This window comes from Symphalangus syndactylus, chromosome 3 (genome assembly GCF_028878055.3).
Source record: "Symphalangus syndactylus isolate Jambi chromosome 3, NHGRI_mSymSyn1-v2.1_pri, whole genome shotgun sequence".
NCBI classification, from domain to species: Eukaryota; Metazoa; Chordata; class Mammalia; order Primates; family Hylobatidae; genus Symphalangus; species Symphalangus syndactylus.
The window spans coordinates 28,430,820-28,450,413 of record NC_072425.2 but is presented as its reverse complement, the minus strand read 5'-3'; the positions used below and the strand labels follow the sequence as shown (position 1 = coordinate 28,450,413).

Genomic DNA, 19,594 nt, shown 5'->3' with positions numbered 1-19,594 from the left:
TCCTGGCCCAGCTACCTGCTCTCCTGTATGCCTTAGAAAACATGGACAGGCCCGGCTCCTCCTCAGCCTTGGGACAGTTCCTTCCAGCTTCCCAGCGATGTTCTTGGACTACACCAGCAACTGCTGGCCTAGAGTCAGTCCGAGTGCCCAGATGTGCCAGCGCAGAGCCAGGGGTGCCAGACTTGGCATGGGGGGCCGCCTGCCTGGGGCCATTGGCTTGCCTCAAGAAAATAGAGTTTGAGAGGGCCTGGCGTTTCAGCCCCTAGGTGGGGCTGGGTGCCAGTGGTTTTCTGTAATTACACATGGTCCTAAAATGTGTTGCTCTCAAAACTGGAAAATGAACCGTGGATTGGAGTCTCCACATGTACCCACCATTCTATACAAAATGCTTCATTTGGGAATATTCAATTCCTTTTCATTTCCTTAAAGCAGTCATTTTTCAAACATTTTCAAAGCAGTAGAATCCACCTTTCCAAGAAACCTTATGCATATATCCCACAGGGAAACCAATGAGATTGAGGCTCATACACCCTACCCCATTAAGCAATTTCATTGTATAGCTTGTCATCCCCTGAGGTCTAACCACAGTTTCCTTAAGCTTGCAGAAAAAACTTATTTGAAAGCAATAGTTTAAGAAGTTTTAGAAACAAATCCATTCTTTCTTAAAATCCAATGTTTTCATTACCAATTTTTAGCAGGAAAAAAATAAGAAAATTCACATTTTTTTTCAGTGTCAAAATTCATTCAACAAACATTTTCTGAATATAGGGTACAAGCCAGGCACTGAGCTGGGCATTGAGGATGAAGAGATGAAACACAATTCTAGCATCTAAATAGACCTTTGTTGGTGAGCGGCCTTGGGAAAGTCATTTGCACCTCTCTGAGTCCCTGTGAAATTATGAAGGAAAAATGTGCTAACAATGTGAGAACTGATGATTATTGTCATATGGACTCTTCATTTTACACTAAAGGAAGTTGAGTTCCAGAGTGGGATGTCAGACTCAAGGCCCAGACTTCACTTCTGGTCTCCTGACTTCCAAGTGAACAGTGTTACAGCTTCCCTGACTGCAGTTATAAGAGAAGACAGGGAGGAGATAAAGATGAGAGTGACTCGGGAAGAGCAGGGATGGAGGAGACAACCTGAGTCTTCTGATCCAAAGGTAAAAAATGAAGACACTGAGTCTTAGACGATGGGGCAAAAGGACTGCAGAAGTTGAGTATTCAGAGCCTCATAGAAATGACATGAAAATCCAATATACCAGTTTGATATACAATGAGTTCCCATTACAGATGACATTCCTTATGGTTTTCACAGCATTTACACTGCTAGTATCATATTTAACCCTCCCAGCAAGCATCTAGATAGGGTAGGAAAGACATTGTCCCCATTTCAGAAATGGAGAAACTGAGTCTCAGAGATGTAAGCCGACTTGCCCAATGTTGAACAACTGATAAGTGGCAGAGCCTGGATACCTTAGTGAGTCAGGGGTTATGAGTTCTACCCTTTCTGTTCCAGTTAAGTAATATATTGAGTTAAGAGATAGGCATGGGTCTGAATTCTGCCCTAGGAGTGTGAAGATGGAGTGACATTGAGAGAACTGCAGAAGAAAGGGACTTGGCGTTTATGGAGCATACACCTGTACCATCATATCAAAATGCAACACAGCTATTGCCTCTTGGAACATTATAATAGAATGGGGAAATCAAGTATATAAAGAGGTAAATAGCATCTAGGGTCATGAGTCCTATACCAGAGATATGGACAGGAGCTTGTTTAATGGTTATAGCAACCAGGTAACAGACTTTTTACTAAATTTCCAACTCTCTGATGAGAAAACTGAGACTCTGAGAGCCCAAGTAACCAGATCCCAGGTCACGCAATCAATTTGAGGGAGCAGGCGTTGAACTCTTGTCACTGACTCCAAAGCCCTCTTTGTACTTTACCCAGCTGCCTGCAGCTTCTATGAGAGTGTCTGCAGGCATGCCGGCTGGAGGGGGTAGGAATAATATTATTTCATTTATGTTTTATTTATGTGGTGGTGTGATATTTATCTAGCAGCTTTCATCTGGGAGATGTGAAGTGTTTTATAAACAGGTTCTTATTTTTTTCTCCCTCCCCTTCCACTCCTCCACCTGAGTCCTTAAGAACCAAAGAGGTTTCCAGGGAAGACCAAGGTCACAAGGGTGGACAGGTGTATATGGGATGGTGGTTCCCCACGTGTGGATACAGTTGTGTTTGGTGATAACAGCAATAATCTCTTACATTTGTATATCCCTCTGTTGTTTACTAATCTGTTTCGTGTCCAACTTTTATTTGATACCCACATCAGTCGTGTGAAATCGGCAGAACAAGCATCAATTTACAGAGGAGGAAACTGAGGTCCAGAGAGATCAATTAAACTGTCTAAAGTCACATGGCCTGACATAAAAGGAGTGGAGAGTCAAACTCAGGTCTGCTGATTCATACAAAAACAGCGTTGTGTGATGGCTAAGAGGCTGAACTTTGGAATCAGGCTGAATTGAATCTGTGTCTTCAGGTCTATGTACCTGGGGTGGTGGACTTCATCTTTCTGATCCTGCTTCCTCATCTGTGAAGTGGGCAAACCAATCATTTTTACCCCAGAGAGCTGTGAAGAACCTGTATCAGTTATATAGAAAGTTAAAGAACTTATCGCAGTGCCTGGTAGGTGGGGACCTCTCAATAAACAGCAGCTATAACTAAGATCCCAACCAAGGTCTCTTTCTACTATAACCAGTGTCTGAGAGGAGGGCTTGGAGCTCACATACAAGGTCTATACAAATAGACCTGAGAGGGTCTATTTGCAGGCAGGTCGAGGTGCCCGGTTTACCTGAGCTGCCCCCCAAGCTGAGGTTCTGTGTCCCATTCCCTCCCTGCCAGGCATCAGCCTCTGTGTGGGATGCATTCTCAGGCAGGCTGTCTGAGGCAGCAGCTGCAGGAGGCATACACTCCCAACTCACCCCCACACACCCTGCCCACCTGTCTCCACTCCTTGCCTCTGGCAGCCCCACTTTGCCTAGGAGAAAAGCAGCAAACCTGCGTCCTCAGGTGCTCTCCTCTTAGCTCCCCCACCCCAGGACACAGCCAAAGAAAACCAAAGCACTCTGTTTGTTTTCTAAACTGGAGCCAGGGGCGATTCCCGTAAGGCACTGCCTGGCTTAATGGGGCTGTGTCTGGGCCTTGCCTCTAAGCCAGGCTCTGGCAGTCAGGAGGCTGCTCTCTTGCCTGGCTCCATCAGAGGCTGTGGCATTTGCTTAAGGTGATTCAAAGTCGAGGCCAAGGGGACAGAGATGGCAGGAGGCTTGGTTCTGGTTCTGTCTGTACTGACTCACAGCATGACTCTGGACATGACCCTGACCAGCTCCAGGCCTCAGTGCCTCTGTCTCTCTACCTTTACCAAAAGGCAGCTGCTTCTGTGTCAGTAATTCTTCACCCTGGCTGCATAGGCGAATGACCTGGGGGAGGGTTTTTTTTGTTGTTGTTGTTTTGATTTTTTGAGACCGAGTTCCACTCTTGTTGCCCAAGCTGGAGTCCCATGGCATGATCTCAGCTCATTGCAACTTCTGCCTCCTGGGTTCAAGTGATTCTCCTGTCTCAGCCTCCTGAGTATCTGAGATTACAGGTGCCCGCCACTACGCTCAGCTAATTTTTGGTATTTTTAGTAGATACGGGGTTTCACCATGTTGGCCAGGTTGGTCTTGAACTCCTGACCTCAGGTAATCCGCCCGCCTCAGCCTCCCAAAGTGCTGGGATTATAGGTGTTAGCCACTGTGCCCGGCCTGGGGGAGGTTTTAAAAATGAACACCTGTGCCCCATCCCCATAAATTACCATTGAACTGGCTTGGTATAGGGGTCTGGGCAGCAGTACTTTTCAGAAGCTCAATAGGTGATTCCTGTAGGCAACCAGGGTCTAGATCCATGACCCTAAATAAATGCTGAGATCCCTGTAAGCTTTTGCATTTAAGGATTCTATCAAAGAGATAAAGGAGTAACAAGCAGAGAGTTCTAGAATGAGAAATTCTGATGGGTTTTGGTCTTTAAAGTATCATCAAATTAAGTTGTCTCATTGGACAGATGGGAAAATTGGTGCCCCAAACTAAGGGATGAGTTTAAAGCCACATAATGACTGGCTGGTGGCCTGGTCTAGAACCTGCATCATCTGAATCACATAGCAAACTACAAAAATGTCAGTAATAAAAAGATCAGAGGAGGAGGAGGAAGCTGAAAATAAAGAAAGAAGGAAATGCAAAAAAGGGCAAATAAAAAATGAAAAAAAAAAAAAAAAAAACAGAAGGAAGTAAAAGAAAGGAATGGGAGGTCAGGGAAGAGAAAGGGGTAAAATGTAGAGGGAGAAAAAGAAATAGAAGCCACAACTGAGGCATGAGCAACTCTGATAGGACCCTGTGAGTCAGGGCAGCTCTGAGCCACACTTGGCTGTACAATTCGTATTCGGCAATTGCAACTCGGGCAAGAGCTCTGATCCCAGCTGGGGCCCCAGGCCCAGGGCTGGAGCCTGCATGGGGGCGGTCTGACTCACAGCTGCTACTTCCTCACCCTGTTTCCAGCCTCTTGCTCAATCCAGGAAGGAGGCAGGATAGATGCTCTTTTGCAAGGTGATCCCAGCCCAGAGGGCCCTGCAACCTTTATGAAACGATTCTGGTTAGGTGTAGGAAACAAATGGGGCAGCAGACCCTGTACTCCCAACATGCTGAACAGCAAGATGACTCCCAAAGCGGCCAGCCCTTTCCTGCCTCCAGGCCTTTGTTTGATGCCCATTTCCACTGGAGTGCCCTTCCCCACAGATACCCTGACTCACATGGCATCTGAGGCCTCCCAAGTCTGGTCCTGTAATATCTCTCTACTCATGGTTCCCCTCCATGCTCTCTACACTACCCATAAGGCCATTTATTAAAAGTAATTAAAAGTAATGGCAAAAACCACAATTATCAACCTTAAGACGTTTCCTACTCCTCACCTTTGCTTATAATGTGCTCACTCTCCTATGCAATGGAACCCACAGGCATCTTTCAAATCCCACAAACACACAAAAATCCCACATGAAATGTCCCTGCTTTAATTCCATCTTTCCAAATGGCTTTCTCTTATCAATACAGTCAGAATCATTCTCTCTCTTCTGTAACTCCACATCAAGTGTTCAGTCTGTCCCCTATAATACTTAGCACTCTAAGTCTTTTATCTCAGACCACAAAATTGGAAGTTCTACGTGACCAGATTTACATCTATATAATGTCTCTGGGCATAAACTGTGAACTGTGACAGATCTGGGTTTCAATCTAGCTTCCACCACCTGCTATCTGTCTGCTTCGAAGCACAGTATCTTCATCTGCAATATAAACCTGTCAATTTTACCCCGTATTATAGTTGTAAGCATTACTAGCAATAATACAGGAGGAGTACCTGGAACATAGTGCTAGCTTTAAAAAACGGTTACTTTGCTGTTGTCATGAGTCACCTATGGGATTCCCTATGGGATCCTGTGCTGGGTCTGGCCTGGAGTGGTCTTCAGAAAATGTAGCTTACATTACTCAACTGAAGCTCAGCTGCTCTCTGAAAACAGTGTGGGCAAGGTGGGGATTGGGAGAGGAGAAGGGAGAGAAAATAAGAATGCATCCAACAGTGCTGCAATATAAGGATGTTGTTCTGCTCTTTTACTGGTGAAAGAAATGAAGGCTGGCAGATCTACAGCAACTTTAACACTCAAAAACTCATTCCCTCCTCCTAATATCCCTGAGAGACAGGAAGGAATTCCTGTCCCTGACAAATGCAGAAAGATCCAACCTGATGCAGGGTGGGTTGGGACAAGGTAAAGTTAGGGCTTAAACTCTCCCACCCTTTAGAGGCCTTGCTGTAAGGCTCTGCTGCCTGCTAGGAGAGGAAGCAGTCTTGGCTCCCGTTATGAATAGATGTCAGCCTTTTGGCACAATGCAACCCGACTGTCGGCCTAAAGGAAGCCGCATGTACTCAGGGAAACCCTGTCTGCTCTGCCTTTCACAGGAAGCCAGGATGTGGAGCCAGGAGAGAAGGGGCATTCAAAGGGCCTGGGAGACCCTTGGCGAAAACAATCAGTTGGTTTCAACATCCCAGGGAGATTCTCAATCAGGGTGAGTCTCAAATATTTGTAGACATAAAAATCACCTGGGGAGAGTGTAAAAAAATAAAAATTCCCAGAAATTCTGGTTCAGTTATTTTGGGGCCAACCTAGTCATTTGCATTAATCAACATGCTCTCCCTGATGATTCTGATATAAATGAATCACATGTTGCAAAACGCTTTTGTCTATTCCCTGATCTAAATCTTATCTCTCTCCTCTCAGCCTGGTCTACTCCTCCTTCAGAATTACCTTTTACTGAGAACACTGAGAAAATCAATGTGCATATCCCATTCCCTTTATTCTGTCATCACCCATAATTTCTTCCTGTCCTGTTTCATCTGGGCCTTATAGACTAGGAGAGGGATGTTTGAGAGAGTAACAGCAACCTTCAACCTCTATAAAACCAGCTCCTGCCCTTCCTGACTCCTTGGGACTCAGTTCTATCAGTTACTGTATTTCCTTTCCTCTGGAATTGCTTCTCCTCCAATCTTTTCCATTTGGGGGACTGGCCCCAACATTCACAGAGTCAGTGGTCTTGGTTAAACCATCTGTGCCTATATCCGCTCTGCCCACTGTCTTTTCCTCCAGCACCCCCTACAACACAAACACACATCACTCATAACCCATGGATCCCACCTCTCAGCACCTCCATCCTCACTGCCATCATTCTAGTTTAGTCTTCATTTCTCCCAAAAACACTATAGTTCAATAAGGCTAGAAAAGACAGTATGAGAGGGTAAGAAATCAAGCTGGAGAGTGTGGGAGCAGGACCTTTTAGTCTCAGATTCTCAGGAAATAGGAAGAGCTGTGAAGAATTGTAAGGGAGGTAGAGAAAAGGAGGATGCTATCTAGCCAAGTTTGTAGCTCTATCCATAATGATATGTCCAAAAGATTCTGAAGTAGCCTGCCACATATACATATACATATGCATATACATATACATATACATATACATATACATATACATATACATATACATATACTTGATTGCAATAATTTTCAGATAAACCAAAGGCATCCATGAAGACTTTGCTTCCTTCTTCTAGTAGCTCACAGAGACCAAAGTTGGCGCACAGCACTCTCCTAACACCAAAGACTCTACAATTCCTTCTTCCTGGGATGTGTGAAAGCACAGAGACGTGAGTAAGGTGTTTTCTTAGTTAACTTCCTTCCCATGCCTCATATCTGTTACGTAGAAAGGGCATATCACTGGGAAAATAATGTGTTTTGCTCATTTTGTTTACTTTCTTTGAGAAAATTGGTGTCAGAGTTCAGGGGGATAAGTGTTTTTCACACTCTTTTATTTAAACATAGAACTATTTATTCCTAATAAAATCTCATGGGAAAACTCAACAGGTAAAGGTAAAACATTCTGCTAGTAGCAGGAACTTAGTAGGCTCAAGCTCTCATCCACTAGAATTTGCCTCTCTCAGTGATTCCTGGGGTGCCTCAAAGTATGCCTAGAGTCTAATAACATCATTTTGAAAACTGCTGATCTAGTCCACACACATTATTTTGAAAGGAGAGAAGGGGAGACTTATCAGAGCTCATGTATCAAGTCACAGTGGAACTGGGATTCGAACCCTTGACTCCTGACTCTCCTCCCAGTACTCCACCAGCTAGATGACTCTGCTATGTGTTCTGAGGTGAAAAGCGCAACTCAGGAGTCAAAGCAAAAATAAAAATCCCAAGGCCTGGTGCCCTAAAACTTGGCATCACCAGGGATGAGGTTTGGGGCCAGACACTCTGATCTAAGCTGCATGGGCACAGTCAGTGGACATGCACAACCTCTGCAGGGCAGTCAAGGGCTTTTCTCGGGATTTTATGGTTTACAGTGGAAATCCATGAAATTATTAGTGTCATGAAGAGAATGGGAAAGGTTGCAGCGAGGTTGGCTAGCAGGACTGAAGGTGAAAAGACTCACTACAGAGAAAGTTCAGGCAGCATCAGACGATGAGGCCAGGTAAGACAGAGAATTGAAGGCTTCCCCTGGCTGGGTATCTTAAAAGATGTCTGAGTTAGGCTTAGGCAAAACCTCCTCCTTAAAAGCAGTTCCTCCTTCCTCCCCTTTCTTCTTCTTCTTTTTTTAATGGTTTGCTGGTTTGAGGAAGATTCTGTGTATCTGCAGACGTGCCAGGGAAGAAGCCAGAAAGTCTACCTTTGACTCTAAAACAAGAATGGTCGATAATCACTCTGACCTCACTTCATTTTAGTTTCCAAATTAAAAATAATAAAAAGGTGCAACTTTAGATGTTTATAGCATTCACCTCTAAAGGGCCCTAGGGGAGGGAGGGAAGTCCAGAGAGTACTGGCCCAGTGGTCACTGCTTGTTTTCCTTAACTTTTCTCTTCTGAACTTCAACTTCCCTTCCTCTGTTACGTCACTGTTATCCTCGGCAGATATTTTCTGCACAGAAACGATGTGTCCAGGACAGTGTTAGGCTTTGCAATGGAACAGAAAACAAATGTGAGAAAAATGTTCCACTCTCAAAATGTTTATAAGCATGTAGCTCTGAGATGTAGCAGAAAGTGCACTGGCTTGGGGATCAGTAAGACTTGAGCCCAAGTCGAACTTTTACCTTCCTAGGCTGGCATGGTGGACAAATCACTTCAGCTGGGCCTCCACTTTTCCACACATGAGGTAGGGACCACAGCACCTACCTAGCACTCATGGCCACATTGCCAATACTCAACAAAGGTTATAGCCTGTTTTCCCTCTCTTAGAAAGTCTGGGAAAGTCAAATTTGGGGTGAACCTGTCTTTTACTTTCTGACCTTAGGCAAAAATTGAAGTTTTAGAAAACTTCTATGGAAGGACAAGATATCAGCCTCCAAAGGGTCTTCTATTAGCTATGGGTGGATGCATCTAAAGGTGTAAGTTGCTCAATGAGCATTGAACAAATGAACGAATGAATCAATGTATGAATAAATCAATAAATGAACAAGCTACCCACAGTCAAAGTTCAACATGCTTGTGACTTATTTACTTTTTAGTTTTTATAATTTAGCACGGATTACCTAATCACTTTATCACTATAGTAGTTACTTTAGTTCACTTAACTCTCATGTCCTTCTTATGTATGATGGAAAAATATGCAGTGGTAGATAGAATGCTGAAAATGTATTATCTCTCTTAATGAAATCACAGAGACAGAGTGTTGCCGTGAAAAATATGTATAATATTTTTCTCAAGAAAATCCTTACCTATGAGACCCTATACATGGAAGGTGAATTGTTTCCTTCAAAGAGGCAACTTGGTGGGTGTTAAGAAGGCAGGGAGGACCCACTTTGGGATCTGGTGTCAAGAGTCTAGTCCTATCATTGCCACAGGTTTGCTGTGATCAGAAGGCGGTCCTTTCCATAGTAAAAATTATTCTATTGTGTTACATGGTATTTACGGAAGTGTGGAACACATCAGAATCAAATCATTTAATGCAAAGGAAGCCTCCCGCACTTTCTAATTTTCTTATAGTGCTTCAAATTAAGTCATGAAGGATGGCTTGTTTTAGTGCTAATATGTCCTTGACACCTCTGTAACATTCGCCAGCCTCCCTTTTTTAAAAGGGAGAGAACAAGGCTCTGGCTCAGAACATTCCAGAGGCAACAGTATCTGTCTAGAATTTTATAATATTCTTTTGTTTTCACTGTATTGATTTTTAGAGTTATCTTCTATTTATGGCATGTAATCCTGGTTTTCCATTTACCAGTAGTGTTATACGTTTCCATTTTGAAATCATTGATTTTAACCAAAAATAAAAAAAGAAAGAAGAAAGGAAAGAAATGAGTCAATTTCAAGAAAAACACATTAAGTTAATAATATCCCAGGTATGGCAAAATTGTGAAGGTGATGCTCAGATGAGATGCAGGAGACACTGTGCTTGTTGATTTTCCAGGGTCTTTCGAGGAGGGAAACTGAGATTATCTGTGCACCGCAAGCCCTGAAACTGCCAGCCAGAACATTCTAATGGAGATCAAATGAACTTCAGTTTTCATGATAGTTTCTGGGAAAATTAGTTTGTATAAAGTGATACCCAGATATTCATGAGCAACTATTATCTTTAATTGGTGCTTGTAAGAGAGAAAAACAGGTCTATAGAGACTCTGAAAAGGCTAAAGTGCCCTTTAACTTTAGAGGCCACAGAAAACAGCCCACACTGCCCAGAGGCCACCCCAGCAAGAGGCTGAGGCCCTGTGTGTTCTTCAAGCTCCCCCAGTCTGCGCCTCTCTGCTCCCTGGCCAAGAAGAGAGACAAGGCCAGCTGCACAGGCCGGCCCACTTTCACGCTGCTGAGATCTCTGAGCCAAAGTGAGCTAAGGGCCCGGATTCAGGCCTCTTCCCCTGCTCTGTCCCCACTCCCAGTTTGAAATATAGCAGAGCAGGAGGGTGAAACCAGGACAACCCTAAACTGCAGATAATGGGTTTAAGTGAATGGGAATGGGCTTTCCTCTCCCAACTCTGTGCAGTCCACCTCCCCACCCCGTCCCCACCCCAGGCCATCAGAGCTCACAGAAGACCTCTGGCTGAAGCTGACCTCCGGGAAAGCTATTGGATAGTGCTCTGAAGTCACTGATAGAAAGGAGGATATCCCAGCTCTGGAGAAGGAAGGAAAGGATGATGGATTTTTCCATGGATTTAACATTCACTGAACAATAAATGGGGTCAGCTGAATTAAAAAAAAAAAAAAACCACACACACACACAACCCTGCATCTGACAGCTGAGTGACAAGAGCTGCTGGCTATGGACTGAGGAGAGGCCTTGGGGTGCAGAGGTGCAGAGAGGGAGAGATAATTATTCAGGATAATTAGCATCTTGGATTAGGGGCTGCTAGTTCTGGGATGCACATGTGTGAGTATACTGACCCATCATTTGGATGCATCATCAACTCACAGCATGGCAGCACCAGACTGGGCAAAAATAATTGACATTCATCCATCCAATGCAGTGCACTGCATTCAACACCTACCATGTGCATGGCTCTGTGCTATGTACTGAGCATACAGTGGAGAATAGTTCAGACACTGTCCCTGCCCTCTATGTACTCCATCTTCCAGCAGGAAAGATAAAAAATATGAATAAATAATTGGAATAAAGCACGAGGAGCGCTCTGAGTTGAGTGCTCAAGTCCTACCTCACTTTTGGTAAAAAGCTTCCAAGAGACTGGGAAAAATTTCTTTATACTTCTCTGTCTTGAGTTTCCTCACTGGTGACAAAAGTTGGGGTGGAGGAGAGGTCCTACATCCATGGTTTTTAAGCCGTAGGGCTCTTTAAAAGTGCCCAGAGGGCTAGACATAGTAGCTCATCCCTGTCATCCCAGCCCTTTGGGAGGCTGAGGTGAGAGGATTGCTTGAGACCAGGAGTTTGAGACCAGCCTGGGCAACATAGCCAGACTCCACTTTATTTTTTGTAAATAGTTAAATAAAATAAAAGTCCCCAGAGGCTGTTGAGAAGGAGGCTTCAACCAGATCTCTAAGCCACCTGTTTTTATTTTGTTTCATACATTGGGATTTTCTAAAATTGTGTTTGAACAAATAGTTCTGCTGAAATAGAGAGAGAGAAAGTGAAAGGAGGTTGACAATGACTCAATTTGATGATAACCAATATTCCTTCTAGCTCTAGCTAAGACTGTAGTGGCCCTAATGTCCCTCAGTTTAACCCCATAACTCTTTTATAAGCATATATAAATCTATGACCAGACCCACATATTGAAGTAATTTTCTACCCACTTTATCCATTTGTTTTTCTGTAAACACCTAGAAACCTGAAGTCATTAGTATATACGTACACACACATATATGTGTACATTATATTATTTATGTAAAATACATAGATACAGAAAAATGTAGATGGAGAAATATGTTATTATGTTTACTACTGGGTTTAACTAAGTGTTGTTAAATTCCATGACATATTGGGAGGCCGAGGCATGTGGATCACGAGGTAAGGAGATCGAGACCATCCTGGCTAACATGGTGAAACCCTGTCTCTACTAAAAAAAATACAAAAAAATTAGCCAGGCGTGGTGGCAGGCGCCTGTAGTCCCAGCTACTCGGGAGGCTGAGGCAGGAGAATGGCGTGAACCTGGGTGGTGGAACTTGCAGTGAGCTGATATCACGCCACTGCACTCCAACCTGGGCAACAGAGTGAGATTCCGTCTCAAAAAAAAAAAAGAAAGAAAAAATTCCGTGATATAGTGGTTAAAAGTACAGAATTTTGAGAGTAAATCACTACAACTTCCTAGATATGTTATTTGGGAGAACATATTTAATTTTTCTATATCTCAGTCTCTTTTTTGTAAAATGGGAAGAGAGATGCCTAACTTTTCAGTATTCTTGAATTAAATGAAAGTGTCTAATTTTTGCAGTATTCTTGGATTAAATGAAAGTATTTATAGCACACAGCATGATATGTAGCAGGTAATAGAAGCCTATAAATAATATTTCCCTTCCCTTTTATGGCCCTTCCTAAATGCCAAGAGATGGATGGCCACAAGTTTCTTTATGTGTCCTTCTTGCTCTCAATTTAGATGGAGACATGGCTGCTTGGAAATTGTCCTTAAAGGAACCACAGGTTGGTACAGAAGTGAAAGTACTATAATTTGGAAGATCTTCAAAATAACTCTTTTGACATTGTGGCATGTATTTTCCATACCTTTTTCCTAAGTGTATATAAAGAATGTAATATCTTCTGTCTTTGAGCAAATATAAATCCTCAGGATGAAAGAGGCACAGTGATAGTACAAACAAATAAAACTTCATAACAAACAAGCAAACATAGACCTCTCACGTGGTTCTTTGGGTTTTCAAAAGCTCTGAACTTGCATTTGCTTCAAGCACTGCCCATGTTCTAAGAGACTGTAATTGAAAATACATTGTTCGATTTTTGTTTTTTGCACTAGTCCCATTACAGAGCTATAAGCACAGAAATAGAATGACCATGTCCACCCTGTTGATCAGTCTCTTCTTTCAGCAAATGAGTACTGTGATCCCACTATGGACCATATCCTCTATCATGGGGGCTGAGATGAAGGGCAGAGTCCCTGTCCACACAGGACTCTCAGATTAATGTCAGCACACAGCCCACATCCCATCTTGAGTCCCAAAATTCAGCTGTGATGTTGCAGACAAGCTGGAGACTTTCAGATAAGATAACAATACAAATAGCAGCAGTAGTAGCAGCTTCCACTTAGGAGGGCTTACTAATATGACAGAATCTATTCTAGACCCTTTACATTTTCTGTCTCTGATTATCTCTATACCTCTGCAAGACAAATATGGTCACTACTTTTTTTTTTTAACTGCTCTGAAGAGAAAAAGAAAAAAGTGATTTGCTTAAGGTAGTGCAGTCAGTGAGTGACTGAGCCAGAATTACATAACAGGGTTCCCTTTTCCTCTGGGGACTAAGAGAGCTTATGGAAGGACATGGGCCATTTCTCAGCAAGATGACACTGCACAGTCACAGGCCAATGACTTGGCATTGCTTTGGCCCAGGAAGTTCAACTCAGAGAAGCAGACCCAAGCAGCCCAGGAATTTTAGGTCTGGAAAAGTCATGTTTCCTCAGAGATGCTTGCTTTGGTCAAGCCAAGGGTTCTGACAGGGCTGTACTCTCAGACCATTCAGCTCAACCTCAATCTTTAGCACCTACCAGACACAAAGTTCGCCTATCTTGATACAGTGAGACACAGAAGAAAGAGCCAGGGCTTGAGTTTGTCTGAGCCTCAGTTTCCTCAGATGTAAAAAGGATATGAGAATATACCCTTCTACACAAGACTGATCTGATAACAAAAGAAATTATCTAAATGGCCTGGCACATGGTAGATACTTAAGAAATGCTCATTCTCATTCATTTAATATTTATTGAGTGTCTACTATGAGCCAGTCACTCTTGTTGGTGCTTAGAACATACCAGTCAGCAAAACATGCAACAGATTGTTGCCTTTATGCAGGTTACATTCAAGGGTAGGGAAGCAGTTCTTACCCGACTCTACCTTATGTGCTTCCTTGCCAGGCAATGACAAAGAAGCTTGCCTCCTGGTGAGGTCTATACCCTGTGGGGCTGGAGGAGATCTCCCCTCCTCTTCCATATGTGTTAAATGTTGCAATCAGAAAGACCCTTGGAAACTCCACTCTGGGGCATTTGTTACACTGTAAATCCCTTGCCCTAACCTTATTCCCTCCCACAAACCAATTTAGAGAGCTGAGACCTTGGAAATCTCATCAGACCAGATGGATGAGAAAATCATCTAGGGAGAGGAAATTCAACAAACATATGCTGAATACATCTCTATGCAGAGTCCTATCCTTCTGGTGCTGAGAAACAGGCTGAAGCACATACACAGTTTCTTTCACAACTTATTTAGAAGATAATTCTTTTCTGAATTAAATTACGATCTATGGTCTTTTTTCTTTACTCTCACTTAGTGTGTTTGTGTATGTACGTGTCTAACTGCAGAAGTAGGAAGTATGATGATGGGGATGTTGTCTGCAAATCCAATTAGAATGTTACAAAATATATGGTGTATGCACTGCAGTGCCTTTCTAAAAATCCAAAAAGAAATTCTGAATCCTGATCACATCTAATACCAAGGACTTTGGATAAGGACCTTTAGTACTAATTTCCTTATTTTGCCTGGGAAGCTGAGCTTCAAGGAACCTAAGGAACTTGTCCAAAGTTACAGAGCTAATAAGTAACAGAATCGGGATTTGAGCCTGGGAAGTTTGACTTAAGAACCTGTATTTGTGGCCTTTATATTATTCTGCCTTCTTATTCCTTGAACTATTAATATGAGCCGGGTGCATTTTCTTCTTCCTCTTTCTTCTTAGTTTATTCTTCACAGCACTCTAAAAGGCACTTACTATTATTGTCGCTATTTTATTGATAAAGAAACAATTGTACAAAGCAATGCTTTTAAGGTCTTGCTGGTTAATAAGTAGCAGAATTGGGATTTGAACCCAGGATGGTCTGGCTGTAATTCTCTTATTTGTAACTATTGTACTATACTGCCACAGGCCAGTGAGGTCCCAAGTGGGCTGCAGTTAACATTGTAAATGTTAATTGTGTAGTTAACAATGTGTAAATGTGACTTACACATTTCTTTGGCTTATATACATTGTTTCTCTTGCCTCCTTGCAATTCATTCTCCACATAACAGCCCAGTGGTATTTGTAAAGTAAAATCTCATTACATCACTAATTCACTAGCTCCTTCACTCATTCCATAAGCCTTCATGCCAGGCACTTTTCTGGTAACTGTGGAGGCAGTGATTAATAAAATAGTCTTACCCCTTATGGAGCATCAAGCCAGCCAGTCCCCAGATTTCCATTATATTTAGAATAATCCAAAAACCTTTACATTAGACCCAGTGGATCTGGACTTCCCTATCCTTCCTCCCTCTTCTTCTTGTTCTTCCCCTCTCTCTCTCCTCCCTTCATAGTAGCCTTCAATAAGTTTGTCTATCAGTCCATCATTCCAGCTTCCCTCCAGCCTCAAGTCTTTAGCACAAGTGAGCTCTTTCTTCTGGATGGTTCTTCCTTATATATTCATTAGTTTTATAATTCAATTGATGTGTTTGTCTCCTACTAGACTGCAAGTGCCATGTAGTCAGAGTTATGCCTTATCTTTTGGACATATGTGTCTTTAACCTCTAGCAAAATGTCTCTGGGACCTGGGAGGCATTCAATAGGTATTTTTTGAATAGTTGAAGGCATGAACATTATGTTAGATGCACAGAATTTAAGTATTAATATTTGGGTCTGGAAGGGAGGCGGAGAGGGAAAATAGAAAGCTTCTCAGAAAAAGTTAAAGTTATTTAAACTACACATCACGACTGGTATTTGGCAAAGCAGCCAGGAAAGTTTCCACAAGAACAAAGAAAAATGTACATGTGTTGTTATGCTAGGATGGGGTGGACATAGAGATATCTAGATGAACTCTGGGTAGTTTATAAAGATGAAGCTGAGAGAGGGTGTAGGGAAAATAAGGCTGGAGGACTAACATGTTGAGAACCAATGCTTTAAGAGAGAGAGTGTGTGTCCCTACTTCAAACTCATCCCATGAGCACAGATCATCCAAACACTCACACCCAGATTCCCTCTTGCCTAATATCCTCTAATCTAGTATGCATCGTGATGCATTTGGTCATCTTCTTATGTCTGTCTCCCTTGCTATGCTAGAAAGTTCTTGTGAACAATGGCTAGAACTTAATCATCTTAGCCTCCTCAATGCCTTGACTGAAAAGGGCCCTTGGTAGAAGTTCAATAAATCTTCATTAATTTAAATGAAATTCAAGTAGAATAAAATATATTGAGGTAAAATCAGTTATATTTTTCTCATCTCTCCACTGTACCAGTTATCATCTTCCACTTCCTGAAGTTTGGCTGGATCATCAGGTGCCAGGTTGAGAAAAGTCATTCCAAATCAACACAAAGGAATTACACAAATTTACACAAAGGAGACAAAGTAGACTATCAAAGAGAAAAACAGAAACAGAGAATGACTTTGAGAAAGACACAAATAAAATGAGACGGAGAAAACAAGAGTCTCCTTGTCAAAATCTGAAGGAGCCTGTTGGCGTCTCCCACAGCCCCAGGGAGCAAAGATAAAGATCCCATCCCTATGAGTATCAAGCTACATCTATTACATACCACAACTAATTTAATTGTTACAGCATGAACTGACCTGCCAAACTTTTATTGTTGAGACTACTTGAGAAGATAGCTATGGAGGGTAAGAAGAAAAGCCATGTCCTTGTCCTCCGTTGGCCTGGGACGTAGGTGTCCCCTTTTCATTCCCTTGACTTCCTCTCAATTCACACAATTAGGATTCTTCATATTCCTTTAGGAATTCCCTACTGGCCAGGAAAATGTTAAAATATTGGGTAATTTCTTCTTCCTGAGAAGCCCTTTTCTCAGCAGGCAAGCAGGAGGTAGAAATCAAAACCAGGGTGGCTGCCTCGGGCGATGAAGCCAGAGTGACAGAGGTTGGCTAAGGTTAAACCAAAGAACAGTCCAGAAAATAGGAGAATCCCAACAAATTTTCAGTCAGTATTTCCCAAAGTGGGTTCCTGAAAATTTTTCCGTTAGAAAAAGCATGATAGTCAAGCACATTTAGGAAACTTTCCTTAACAATTCCCCTCTCTTTGAAATTCACAAGCCCTTTTGACATATTAAAGTTTCTGAAAAGTCATTGAATAAAGAAACCTGTTTACATTTGATTAACCAACATTTTTCCAAACTAACTAGTCCCAGAACTGTTTTTATATTCTATGGCTCATATATTAGCATTCCACTGGACTAATGTTCTCCTGTGTGGACTTTGGAGATCAGGTTAAGGAGAGGTGAGCATAACCATAACCTTGACAAGTTAAAGCATGCTTCTCGGGCTGGGCACGGTGGCTCACGTCTGCAATCCCAGCACTTTGGGAGGCCTAGGTGGGTGGATCACCTGAGGTCAGGAGTTCAAGACCAGCCTGGCCAACATGGCGAAACCCCATCTCTACTAAGAAAAAAAATACAAAAATTAGCAAGGTGCCTGTAATCCCAGTTACTCAGGAGGCTGAGGCAGAAAAATTGCTTGAACCTGGGAGGCAGAAGTTGCAGTGAGCCAAGATCATGCCATTGCACTGCAGCCTGGGTGAGAGAGCGAGTGACTGCCTCATTTAAAAAAAAAAAAAAAAAAAAAAAAAAAAAAAAGAATGCTTCTTGGAGAAAGCAAAGGTTATGTGTGACTGAAAAATGAAGGATGAAGAGGCACTGATTAAGCTGAATACAGAGAGAAGGTTCAGAAAGCTCATGTGTTCATTTAATACTGCATTTAATAAATATTCATTCAGTGCCTACTCTGAGCCGGAAAGTATGCTTGGTCTTAAAGACACGGAGGTGACCAAGAGAGGCATAAGCCTTGCCCTCATGGAACTTGCATTCTGCAGGAGAACAGATGTAAGCAGACCATCGCAGAGTAATTTTTCTATCTGGTATGACAAAAGAGAAGGAGGGTCTAAAGATTAGTTAAGAATACTCCCGGCCGGGCGCCGTGGCTCACGCCTGTAATCCCAGCACTTTGGGAGGCCGAGGTGGGCAGATCACGAGGTCAGGAGATAGAGACCATTCTGGCTAACACGGTGAAATCCCTTCTCTACTAAAAATACAAAAAATTAGCCAGGCACAGGGGTGGGTGCCTGTGGTCCCAGCTACTGAGGGGGCTGAGGCAGGAGAATGGTGTGAACCCAGGAGACGGAGTTTGCAGTGAGCCAAGATCGCGCCACTGCACTCCAGCCTGGGTGATAGACCGAGACTCCATCTCAAAAAAAAAAAAAAAACTCTCCCAACAGAATAGCAAGGAAAGAATTTGCAATAGAGAGAACCACATGAACAATGATCTCTTTGTCATCCTCAAACACATCAGACACGCTTCCATCTCAAGGTCTTGCACTTGCTCTTCCCTCTGCCTGAGACGCTCTTCGTTCAGGTCTCTCATCTCCTTTCGATCTTTGCTCCAACATTGCCCTTTTCTGACTTACTTATTTAAAACTAGACAGCCCTTTCCCTCATCTAGCATAGCTGTCTTTTTTTTTCTGCTTTTCTTTTTCTTCTGTATCAATTATCAACATCTGATAAAATATTTATTTTGTATTTTTTTCCTTTTCCTGTCTCCCTTTCCTTCTAGAATCATCTTTTAGAGCTGAGTGAATGGTGCCTCTGGATTGCATCTGCAACCTCATGTTCCAGAATGTTGGCTCCATAAAGGCAAGGAGTTTTGTCTCTTTGGTTAACTGCTGATACCAGTGCCTGGTACATAGTAAGAACTCAATAGATATTTGTCGAGTAACTGAATTGGTAAGCAGATAAAAAGCATGGGAGATTTTAAGGACAAAGAAGAGAGGTAGAGGACAAGCATTTATATACCATAAACTCTTTGCAAAGCACATGGATTACAGAACTAGTTTAAGATTGATATTATGTCTACTTTACAATTGAGTAAGTGGAAGCTCAGAATGGTAAAATGACTAACCCAGTGCCACACGTCAAATAAGTAGAGAAGTCCAGAATTGAACCTAAACCTGATTCAAATAGTTAAAATGACATAGGCCTGATTAACTTTTAGTCATCTCAGGTGGCTCTTTGGGTCTTGCTCTTCCATGTTAATGCCCTTCTCCCCTAAACTAAACATGTAGCTTTCTGAGGTGGCCCAAAATGCACGGAACTGATTGCCTCCCAGTCATGGGATTGATAAATAATGGCAAGGCAACCCTTGGGGCTGGAGATGACTCAGCAGATCAGAGCTGGACAAACAGCCCATCTCTCCCCACCCTAAACATCTCATTCATTCTCTAATGTCAGGCGCCTTGCTACCCCCATGCTGGGACAGTTAATAGCTCACCCAATAAACGGGCGTGTAACAAAGTCTACTGCAAGGCCATCATTACTTGCAGTATCAAGTAATGATACTTGCATCAACTTTGGCTGAT

At 42.7% G+C, this 19,594-nt stretch overlaps 1 protein-coding gene and 1 long non-coding RNA gene across 4 annotated transcripts in view; one reads left to right on the top strand and one right to left on the bottom strand.

The window, feature by feature from the left end:
- The window catches only part of ASTN2 (astrotactin 2), a 1,055,774-nt gene that overhangs the window by 171,017 nt on the left and 865,163 nt on the right, over window positions 1-19,594 (bottom strand). The gene's annotated exons all lie outside the window — the stretch shown is intronic.
- Window positions 549-2,965, top strand: LOC134736283 (uncharacterized). Its single transcript, XR_010120194.1, has 4 exons — window positions 549-1,160; window positions 1,569-1,719; window positions 2,331-2,451; window positions 2,538-2,965. It is a non-coding gene; the product is annotated as an uncharacterized lncRNA (long non-coding RNA).